Source organism: Tiliqua scincoides, chromosome 6 (genome assembly GCF_035046505.1).
Source record: "Tiliqua scincoides isolate rTilSci1 chromosome 6, rTilSci1.hap2, whole genome shotgun sequence".
In the NCBI taxonomy this organism is placed as follows: Eukaryota; Metazoa; Chordata; class Lepidosauria; order Squamata; family Scincidae; genus Tiliqua; species Tiliqua scincoides.
In genome coordinates, this window is record NC_089826.1 from 69,491,948 (window position 1) to 69,502,472 (window position 10,525).

The window sequence follows — 10,525 nt, forward strand, 5'->3', positions numbered from 1 at the left end:
ATTGACAAGGCACACCATGCTGTTGATGGGGGGCTCACATACCCCAATGGCCCTACTAATGTGACCCTCCCCCAAACTCCCAAGGCACACCTGCAGACCACTCATGGCACACCAGTGTGCCACAGCAGAGTGGTTGCAAATGGCTGATGTAAGGGCATGGCAAAGGATCCCAAAGGATCTCCTCTATGGAGAACTCGTGCAAGGAAAGCGCCCTACAGGTAGACCACAGCTGCGATACAAGGACATCTGCAAGAGGGATCTGAAGGCCTTAGGGATGGACCTCAACAAGTGGGAAACCCTGGCCTCTGAGCGGCCCGCTTGGAGGCAGGCTGTGCAGCATGGCCTTTCCCAGTTTGAAGAGACACTTTGCCAACAGTCTGAGGCTAAGAGGCAAAGAAGGAAGGCCCATAGCCAGGGAGACAGACCAGGGACAGACTGCACTTGCTCCTGGTGTGGAAGGGATTGTCACTCCCGGATTGGCCTTTTCAGCCACACTAGACGCTGTGCCAGAACCACCTTTCAGAGCGCGATACCATAGTCTTTCGAGACTGAAGGTTGCCAATACATAAGGGCATGGCAAGAACAGAAGAAACAACGATAAAGAAAAAAATATGATTCTTAACAGTCTCAATATCTGTGAATTTGTTAAATTTTAGTGTTTCTCAAACTGTGGGTTGGGCTCCACTAGGTGAGTCGCATGATAATTTCAGGTGGGTTTCCATTCATTTCAGCATTTATTTTATTTTTAATATATTAGACTTGATTCTACCATGTGATTGCATTTGGGGAAAATATTACAGAACTATACTTTTAACAGGCTACAATGTATATGCTTTTAACAATGATCATCAATGGGGCTTACTCCTGGGTAAGTGTGGATAGGATTACAGCCTTTGGGATGTTGGAGGAATTTTTTTAAATAGACCAGCAACTGCTTGGGAAGGTTAGGAGTGTTCTTTATGTTATGCAGGATCGAAAGAGACCACTGACACCAAACTAAGTTTAAGGCTTTTATTAGGAGGAACCAAACCAAACCAAAAACCAAAAACCAAACCAAACCACCTTGTTCCAGATTCCCCCAACTGAGAAGGGACCTCAGGCAGGCAGGCAGGAGACAGCAGGACTTGAGGCAGGCCAAGGGCTGGAGGCTTGATGGAAGTCTCCCTCTGGTTTCTCAGCAAGGGGCACTCTCTACCAGAGCTCCTTCCAGCAGCTCTCCTGCAGAGCTCAGGGTTCAGCTCCTCTGCAGCTCTATCCCTGGTGGTCTTTCCAGCTTTATCTTCTAGCCCCTTCTCTGCAGAGCTTCCCTGGTGGTTCCTTCAGCTTACTCTTCTAGCTTCTTCTCTGCAGAGCTTCCCTGGTGATCCCTGAGCTCTTTGCTGGTGCAGCCCCTTTTATAGCCTCAGTTCCTCTGCACACAGCAGCCTCAACCGTTCCTCCACTGGTACTGCAGCCTTCTCTCCTGCAGCAGTTTTCCATTTGGTCCTCCTCAGACAAACTCAGACTGACTGTATTGACTCATGAAAGGCACAGGCTACAATCCCCTCAGGCCAATTTACAGCAGTCAGCTGAGCCCAGGTTCTGCACATATCATTTATTTTAATAATTTTTTTAATTTATACTAATTGTAAACTTTCAATTTACTTAATTTGATTTTGTAGTTTGGGGGTTGTTAAAAATTTTCTGCTTGATGATGTCACTTCTGAGCGTGACATCGCTTTCAGGTTAATGACATCACTTCTGGTGGGTCCCAATAGATTGTCATTCTAAAAAGTGGGTCCCAGTACTAAAAAGATTAAGAACCACTGACCTCCCAGGGAGCCCTTCTTCACTCCAGCTCTTCTTGTTTTCCCCTTTAAAGGGGACCCATCCATCACCCCTTGCATGTGGCAAGTAGGATAGAGAGCAGTGAATGTGGTTTTTACTTGATCTTTTATTCTATCTGCTTAGGAGGAAGGATAAGAGGGGAGGAGCCCACAGGAGAAGTTTGAAATCTGACCCAATTTGTAGCCAATTGCACCCTGTTATAAATATGCGATTAATGGGGGAATGTCATCTCTTAGTTTTTGTTTTGGTCTTAAAAACAGCCTCTTAGGGCTGATTTTTGTTAAAAAACTTATGGAAACGCTGGCTTCTTTTGCCCCTAAAGCTGCCTACTGGAAAAGCTTCAGTTTTGTTGACTATAAACTGCTTGCATGTGGGGCAGCTATTTTCAACCAGTATGCTATGGTACATTGGTGTGCCACGAATGGTCCACTGGTGTACAGTGGGAGTTTGGGGAGGGTAATTCGTTAGGGCCGCTGTAGGATGCAAGCCTCTGCTGTCAGTTGGTGTGCCTTGTCAATTATCCAAAAACCGATGGGGTGGCAAGTTTTAGTGCCTTGTCAGTGTGCCATGAGATGAAAAAAGTTGAAAATCACAGATGTAGGGGTTTGTGTTGTTGAAAGGCTTTGCATATGTGTAGGCAAAGGGCCACACAGCGTGGTCTAGCTAGGAACAGAACTGAGAGCTGTCAACTGGAAAACAAAATGGAGAAATCAGTCCGCAGCCAAGACATCTAACCTAGTAAACTTGCCTCTTCAACCACCCTTCCCAAAGCCAGTGCTCAGTTGAGTGCATATGCCTTGGGTGCCCTTCACTTTCATGCAAACACAATCTGCTTTTATCTTCCTTCACAAAGATGAAAGAAGATGACAATTCCAAAGCACGCCAAAAATTAGGCCGTGTGCTTGACCCCAGTCTTTCCCTCTCTGTGTCTGTGGTGGGCCTCATATGCCCTGGGGCAAAGGTCTGCAATGGCTCCCCCTGCAGGATGCCGCCACCACCCCGTACGCGAATCCACCCCCCCCCCCACTCACCACAACATTCTAGAACAGGGGTGCCCAAACCCCGGCCCTGGGGCCACTTGCGGCCCTCAAGGCCTCTCAATGCGGCCCTCAGGGAGCCCCCAGTCTCCAATGGGCCTTCCAGAGATTTGTTGGAGCCCACACTGGCCCAACGCAACTGCTCTCAGCATGAGGGTGACAGTTTGACCTCTCACGTGAGCTGTGGGATGAGGGCTCCCTCCATTGTTTGCTGTTTCACGTCTGTGAGGCAGTAGCAGCAGCAAAGGAAAGGCCAGCCTTGCTTTTTGCAAGGCCTTTTATAGGCCTTGAGCTACTGCAAGACCGTTCATTCATATAAGCTCATCTTTAATATATTCATTTATGTAAACTTATGTAAATTTATTCAAATTTTAAATGTAAAAAAATTCTTTCTTTTTTTTTTTGCCGGCCCCCCCACACAGTGTCAGAGAGATGACGTGACCCTCCTGCCAAAAACTTTGGACACCCCTGTTTTAGAGCCTCGTGCGACTCCATGACACACCGGGGAAGCCTCCTGAGGCTTCCCCGTACTCTTAACCTGTGCTTCTGGCCAACTGGAAGCACAGTTTCTAAACACATCAGGAGCCTCAGTGAAGCTTGTGCGTGGTCCTAGAGGTGCACGAGGCTCCACGTCCGGGGCATTTGCCCCTTTCACTGAATGGCAGGTCTGCCACTGCTCTGTGTCCAGGGAGAGAAAAAAAGCAGGACTCAAAATTAACCCAGACGTTCGATCTAGAGCCAATTGAATTGTCAGTCCATATATTTTCTTATCTCTGGGTTCAAAAAGCAGCAAGTATCTGTCATTGATCATCGCTTATTTGCACCGCCCACTTTGACTCATTTCTGTCCCTTTCTTCCTCCACAAACCCCTCCCACAGTCCCTGTGTGTTCCTTTGCCTCTGAGTCTTCCAGGGCAGGAAAGGACAGGGTTTCACCAAGCAGTATACAGTAATTGTGATATAGCCCAGTGTTTCTCAACACAACAGTGTTGTTCCTTCCTGTACCACTTCACATCGTCCACCTATTGGAAGTACCACTGGAAGTAACTGGCGATGATGTCATCACCATCATCAGAGACTAGATGCAACTCGACAGACACCAGTGGAAGGCTCAAGGCAGATGGGAGGCTTTTTCAAGCATGCAGAGTGCATGCTGGAGCTCTGCCTGCTGAGCTGAGCTTCCTAGTGCTGCTTGTCCCATTGCATTACTGGTTTTTCTATCAGGCAGCAGGGGCCTGGGGGTCCCGTGAGTACCACCAGCGGTACAAGTATTACTGGTTGAGAAGCACGGATATAACCAGCTTTCCTACAGGGGGTTGGCTTAATATCTGTGGCAAAGAATTGTCTATCTGGCAACATCTTAGCTGCAGGTGCAAAGAGCAAAGAGCTCCAAAAACTTGCTCAGTGAATAGGATGGAGCAGGAACTATTCTTGCTGTGCAGACTGTGTTGGAGATTGTGCAACTCAAATGTGTATGTGCTTAGTCTACACACATGCACAAGATGATGGGCTGTTGTCTCAAGAGATGACTTTTTTTATTGCTCTGTCCACCATATTTCAAGGAAAGGTCCCTGCAGATTAGCACAGCAGGGAATTGGCTTGGCTAGGATCTTATGAAACTGCCATTTGGTCCTCCTAGGATAGTGCTGTACACACTCTGCCTAGCAGTGGCTTCTTTAAGGTTGGAATCAAAGGTCTTTCTTAGCAACCACTATCTGAGATTCTTTTATCTGGAGGCAGGACCAGCCCATTCATCATTAAGTCACAGTAATTTATTGGGGAAGGGTTTACACTTCCATGCACCCACTTTCCTCTGCTACACTTCCTTGGAAGAGGGGAATGGAGCTGAAGAGTGGTGAGCTAGAATGTCAGAGACACTCTCTTCCCCACTCCTCTCTTCCCCACTTTTCCAACTTGGTGTGGAAAAAGGCGAAGCAGAGATTGGCCTATGAGCAGGTAACGGGAAGCATTTGTACCCTTTCCTCCTCTCCCACCACCTTGAACTCAAACAGGATGGCCCGACCTCAAGACTCCAGGAATTGATGCTAGGGCTTTCTGTGTATCAAATACATTCTCCACTACTAAGTGACAGTCCCCTTTCCTCCCTGGAATTTTAGTTTTTCATGTATAAATGTTTATTAAACTCTAAAAGCTAATGCAGTCATTATTGCAGCCAGGAATGAGTCTTTACATGAGTTGTTTTGACTGCCTAGTTTATTCATTTCTTAGTCCACTGCTAATCCTGCAAACACTATGACTTTATCTGGGCTATGAAGTCAGATATAATATTCCCCCAAGAACTGTCAGGTAGTTCAAGTAGTGATTTATTCATTACTGAGGGTACTTGAGCATGAGTTTAACGACAGGATGATGCAATTTAGAAATGCAATGTGGGGAATGATGTGTTGCACCACATCAGAGAATAAAGCGCCTCTGAAGAATGTGATAAAAATATTCCCATAAACACCAACAAATCAGCGTTACAGTGTGTTATACCCCTGTTTTTATGAAGACCTGCAAATTACTCTGTAAAAGTGTCTGCCCAAGAGAATGGCCAGAAATGTCAAACAATACACTTTACAACCATTGGAAAAAGTCTTCTAGAAAATTCCGTCGTAAGAAGAGCAGGAACTTTGAATAAGACACAACTGCAAGGAGCAACACTCTGCCAGAATCAGGCTAAATGCATGAGAACCTGATGAAGGGATCATCGGTAACCACTTTGCTCCCACAACATCCATTTCTGTATTGCTATGGCACATAATAGATGTGCGTTGGCACTGCTGAGACTGTTAGGCAAGCACCGGGTTGCAGATTCTGCAGCATAAGGCCACAAAATGTTTTATTAACATGACTAGAGATAACACCATTTGGGAGAAAGGTGGTTTTGGAACAGCAGAACTATCCAGAATATGGATTTCAGGGGATCACAGTCAACTGACCAGGATCTGAAGTTGTTTGTCATCCTCTTGATGGCTTGATAATAAATGTGCACAGCAGCTTGCACATCCTACCCTGTTTTTGTGTGTGTGTGTGTGTGTGTGTGTGTGTGTGTGTGTGTGTGTGTCTTTTCTGCTTCACATTTTGTAAATGCACTACAGGGCGAAACTTGCAACATGTGATCAGGCACATGTTTTGTTTTCTGATATTCTAAAATTTAAATGTGAAACCCAGTGCATTTAAGAAGTGATATCTAGCCCCATGGCACAATAATGCAAATATGAATTGATTTCATTTCTCCGATCCTTTGGCAGGCAGGTGTTTCATGTCGTACAGCGATGGAAAATTGAAAGCTCTGTCAATGGTTGTTGGAATGAAGGAACTCAAAGTAATTCTATGCATTATTTACAATCAATTAAGACTTTGCTGCCACTGTAGTCATTCAAGTGACAGCTGATGGATAAAGGCAGGTGCGCCTTCTAACTGAGAACCTGCTAGGATTTTAGTTTCTACACACCAACAGCTGTAATATTTGTTTGGCTTCCAGTTGGACCAAATTATTGTCATCATCAGAAGCATTTGACATGTTAGTTATGTTGCGAATTGCCACCAAAATGCCTACTCAAAATCCGACTGAGAGTACGTGCTAAAAGTGAATGGTACTTTTGTGTGCACAAAAGGAAGTATGCGCCTACCAGGAAAAACACTGTGGCTTGGATTCATAGGCTAGTAGAAAAAAAAGAAAAATGCCTTCATGCTCTTCTGTGAGCTCATGCACACGTGCTAGCAGAAGATGACTCACAGTGCAGAGCCACAAAGCGCTGGTGGTCAGTGACGTATGGTGAGGTCCAAGGCTGTGGAGGCACTGCGCATGGAGCTTGGTGACCCAGAAGTATATTGGTGCTGTGATGATGTCATCACATCTCCACCAAACATCTGAGTCACCTAGCTTTTGCATTGTTTTTTATGTAACACGTGCAATTTCAGGAAAGGCTGAACTCTCGCTGCTACTGCTGCAGCTCCATTCTAGCGGCAGTAAGCCTCCCCTGTGATCACACAGTCCCTCAGAAAGTGGGTGGAGTGCACGCACAATCACAGGGAAGGCTGAGGCTATTTTCCTTGTATGACAGGTGAGGCTCTGCCTCCCCTGCCTTTCTGGACCGCATGTCCCTGCTGGAGGTTATGTTACAGTACAAGAAACATGGTAAATGAGGAAGATACAGGCGGCTACTCAGAAAATCAAACAGACTGTAAGCACATCTCGTAGAAAAGAGCTTGTGTAAATGGAGGAATGCTTCTGGATGTGGGGTCACTTTTGTCCTGCAGTGCTCTCCCACTAAATCTTTTCTGAGTAAAAAAGACGTTCCAGTAGAAGGACACCTTTTGTTCCAAGCCAATGTTAATACCAGGGGGTTCTATAGCATGCTTCGTGGAGATAATCAGCACATAATCAAGCAGGTTTGATTCAGTTTTCTCTAGGGTTGAAGGCAGAGATTTGAGCAGCAGCTTCTATAGGAATAGGTTTGCAAGGGCAAAATGAAAAGGATTTTGAGGATCAATGGGTTAGGTCAGCGCTGAATCTGGGGCTAATGTTTTCAGAGTCTTTGTCAGCACTCAAGTTAACGAACAGGTTATTGCAAACAAGAGGCAGAATTCCCTTCCTTCACAGTCCAATCCTGTAATGGAAGATCAGAAGATCATCAGGTGGATGATCATCAGGTGGCTTTGACAGCGATTCCATGTTTTGGCAGCTGTTTGACAGCTCTGGGAAGGGCAGGGCTGGGCTGGCTCCACAGCTGTAATCAATCAAGGCCAATGGAGACCTGGATGGACACCTGAGCTTCATGACCTTGATGGGACTTTGAATGGACATGGACTGAAGAGATGGCTCACCTCAGCCTAATTTGGACTTAACAAGGGGCTAACAAGGTAGCTCATAGGTGAGCTGCATTTTGGATTATGAGACATCCAAGGATAAAAGGCAGCTTCAGAAGGAGACAGAGCTACACTGACCTAGAGGGAGATGCTACCTGACCAAGAGCTACCTGACCCAGACCTACAGGAGAAGAGGACTGCCAGGACCCTGCTGGAGGACACAGAAGAGAGGACTGCCAGGACCCTGCTGAAGGAGACACTCTGCTGGAGAGGAAGGACTCTGCTGTAGAAGACTGGATTGGGAAGACTGGACTGTGCTTTGGAGACTGGATTGGACTTGGACTGGAGGCTTCAGACCTTTACCCACTGAGTTAAGTGGCGTTTTGGGAACAGAAAGCCTCTGGACAACAGGACTTGCCAGGAGTGTGTGTGTTTGTAGCAATAAATTCTTGTTAATTGCTCAACTAATAAGGAGTTCTGCATTTCTTTATGCACAATAGCTGTTGTTCTTGGAAAAGGAGGGTGTTAATTAGCCAAAAGTGGGCATTAGAAGGGAGTTTGAATATTCAGACCGGACAAATTGGCGTAGTCGGCAGGATTGTGAGACAAATCCTATGCATGTTTACTGAGAAGGAAGTATCACTCTGTTTTCTGGGGCTCACTTCCAGATAGGTTTGTATAGGATTGCAATTCATTTGCTGACTCAGACTTAACAAGGAATTTCCACTTCACAAATAGGAAGTTCGGGTGGAAAAGGGTAAAAGTTTTAGGCAGCAAATGAGCTTGTAAAATGAAGACCATTTCCAAATGTTCCGCTTCATTTGCTGAATTAAATAGATGTGTCCATTTGCTCTTGTTGGATTCTGTCTTCACCTAGGACAAGACGCCTGCTTTTCTTGACTGAAGAGCCAATCTTCAGATCAGCAGGAAAAACAAGAAAGAGGCCAAGTGTCTATTCTCTCAACTCCCTCATTAGATTATAAATCAAAATAACAATTATTTCTAGTATTCTATAATAGGCTGTAAAGGAAGAGACAGGAGTGTTTGACACTAAACTAAAGGAAAATTAATAATGGGTGTGCAGGGTGGGGATCGTGGATAAGTGAATCTGCAGATCCAGATCCCTGGATGGGGGCATGACCTGTATATAGCCTTCTTCATATCGTCTCTCTGCAGCGCCAAAAGAGCAGGAGCATGACAGCTAGCCATGCTCCAACATGCTCTCTAGCCATGTTCCCTGGCCAGCTATGGTTTCCAGCCACAGAGAGGAACTTTCCCGAGTCCATTGTTGACCTCTGCAAAGAAGTGCTGAATAGGAGAGCAATCCAGGCAGACACATGGCCAGAGAGCATGAGGAGGGCAGCTCAGTCTGTTCCCCCTCTTTCCACCTTCCATGACCACAGGGAGAGAACATGTAAAAAGAACTGTTACCTATAAACTTTTCACAGACACTTATATAAGGGTGTACAAGAACATTTTTCTCTACCAAACCCAGAAGTGGCGCACACTGAGGAAATAGCCGGTTACAGATCTATCCGTTGTTCATTGGTATTTGATCTTGATTGCTAAATAGCCTTTAATAGTTGGCATGGTCTAAAGAAGTTGCATATTGAAAGGCATTTTTAAATGCTAAATATTATTGATGAGGGGAGTTTTACTGCTAATGAATCTTTCTTTTCTTGCATGGTAATGTGACATTTGAAAGTGTGTTTTCCTTCTCGCATGATCGCATTAATTTTTCAAGATGGCTCTGAATCTTAGAGGCAGTTTGCATATGATGTATTACAGAGAGGCACAGAGATAAATCAGAAGTTCAAAAAAGATTAAATGGCAGAATGTTATTCATGACCCTAATAAAATCCACAATTGGTACACCTTCCACACTTTGGCAAAGTCTGAGACCCCAGGTGTGACCCCTACTTTGGCTGTGTTACATTGATACAGTGATCCACAACCAGCAGAAGGGGGAAAAAGAGGACTTGCAGGCTCCAGGTTATCCTGGGAGCTGAGACACAGCTGGCCCTACAGCCCCCTAAAACACCCATGGACCCTGCTGTGACTTATAGAGTGATGGCTGTGGTTCCCACCCAGGCCCATTTCCTGCCCTGGATGGAAGGTAGAAGCATGAAGCTGAAGCTCCTTGCTGAGAGTTGTTGCAACTACTCTATGTGTTTCTAACAGCAGGTACATTTCAGTCAGAGGTCCAGGAGAACTGACCTGGCTTTTAAGTCCACTAACATGGAGAGGAAAAAATTGTGCTTCGATATGTTTGTATACACTTAAATCCGTGTATTGACATGGGATCTTATAAGATCTTGCAAGATTTGTGGGAGCCAATCAGAAGCAGAGTTAGCACTGGACAAGTAACACCCTGAACAGTGGGCTGCCCCCCCCCCCCGGCTCTCTGGGACAGGCAGGTAGAACTTGTGCAACAAAATATATGGCACTTTTCATTTAAGAAGCAAAGGGAACTGTGCGCCATCCCAAGCGTCATGATCTCTCAGCAACACAGTTTCTTAGTTCCTGCAGGTTTTTCCTATGCACAGTTTGGAGAAGCCCTTAAAATGCGGCATCTTATGGTCAGCTGGAAAGTGGGACAAGCATCATGTCAATGAGGGACATCAACAGGTCCTCAGCAATCATGGATGTGGTACCCAGCAACAATATAAGCAGAGGTTCAGGAGGCACTGAACACTGCTGTAGGACAGTGTTTTGCAAACTGTGGGTCAGGACCCACTAGGTGGGTTGTGAGCCAAGTTCAGGTGGGTCCCCATTCATGTCAATATTTTATATTTAATCTATTAGACTTGATGCTACCATAGTATGTGACAGCATGGGGGCAGGCAA